The sequence below is a fragment of the Pteropus alecto genome, unplaced genomic scaffold (assembly GCF_000325575.1).
Source record: "Pteropus alecto unplaced genomic scaffold, ASM32557v1 scaffold20, whole genome shotgun sequence".
Classification (NCBI taxonomy): Eukaryota; Metazoa; Chordata; class Mammalia; order Chiroptera; family Pteropodidae; genus Pteropus; species Pteropus alecto.
In genome coordinates, this window is record NW_006436298.1 from 20020541 (window position 1) to 20022101 (window position 1561).

Consider the following 1561-nt stretch of genomic DNA (forward strand, 5'->3'; position numbering starts at 1 on the left):
CAATGCATGCTGTTTTTCTCATTGACAATTCTATATGACTGTTCCAAACAATTTCAAAGAACCTCTTATATTCATCATTTGCCTTATGGTTTCATTTGCCACCCTATGCACCCAACACTTAATAGACAATCACATTTAATGCTATGAATAACTTGCTAGATTCCCGTAGATACATGACAATTTACTTGATTATTTTAATATGTAAATATTTAATGTCTATATGTGTTCCATTTTTCTAAAATAAACTGAATTTACAGTACGAACAGGTTGCTTTTATAAAAATCAACTTGTGCATCAGGTAACCCACATGTCTTTTGTTATCCAGCCCAATGCCTTACTTCCTCTCTATCATCTCATTGCTTATATTTATCTCTAACTTCTAACTCTATAGTTAATTCTCTCCTTAACATTTACTTCTCCTTGAAATGAGACCTAGATTTAGGTAGTGATCACTTACAAGTGGAATCAATCATATGACAGGAGTAGAACAGAGGCCTAAGAATTGAATCTCAGTGAGAGGGTAATTATCAAAGAATGGATTGACTATCAGGGCTGGCTTGAAGTTTACAGATTTGTTGGGGGTCACAGATAGAGTTAACATCAGGGAGGAGTTGAGGTTCAGTGTTGGTATAAACATGTGAAAAAAAAATGTTGAATTTATTACTTGATAATGCAAAAGCTATGAAATTACTGTTTGTTTTCCCGATCATGAAATGCCCCAAATCATAAAATGGTCTCCTCAAACCTTTCTACTTGAAATTCTTACCCATCATCTGCTGCCATGCCAGAATTTCTGTCTCCCTGGTCTTGAACAGAATTCCACTGACTATTTTCTCCAACTTGGCTTTCAAGCTTTGAGCACTGCTGAAAAAATTGTGGATCTAAAATTAATTATGTCTACTATATATCTATATATCCCGACCCACTTCAGCAGAGCCTGTAGCTTGTAAAACCTCTGATTTGACTTTGTATGACCCCTCCTTGTCACATTACCATTCAAGATTTTCTCCAATGTTTTCTAACATCTTCAAGCCCCAAAGCCATGTTCTACCTTCTCTTTGTTCTACAATCACTTCTTTATTTAGATCAGAGGTAGCTTCTGTGAGCTCCTTAAACTTTCCTTCTCTCCATGTCTGAATTTCTTTATAACTCATCCAGATCTCCTCCCCTCTCGTCTCAGGCAAAATATACTTTTACTCTTCCCAATTTACACCTTTACTTATACACGTACCACCATCTTTTCCCAACAGTTTCAGAACTTGGCTCAATTAATCTTCACCTTCAGTCACATTTCTATTAACTTCTTTTCAATTCACCAACATAAAGGAAATGAGCCATTTTATTAAAAAGCATGAATGCGTATGTTTATAAATGAATGGTTATCTTTCTTGTTCCTTGACTATTATTTCTTTGTGGGCCAGAGATATTTTATGAACAGCACAAAATCATGTTCTATTTCCAGCAAACTGTTGAACTTGCATTGTAACTTCTGGCTCCAGTATTGCATCTGTAGAGTGTGGACATCAGGCAGCACTGTTGTGGTGGTTTATTGATTCTACCC

At 35.8% G+C, this 1561-nt stretch overlaps 1 pseudogene; it reads right to left on the reverse strand.

The window, feature by feature from the left end:
- LOC102889991 overlaps positions 1 to 1154 on the reverse strand; it is an 18751-nt pseudogene extending 17597 nt beyond the window's left edge.
- Between the last annotated feature and the right edge of the window lie 407 nt (positions 1155 to 1561).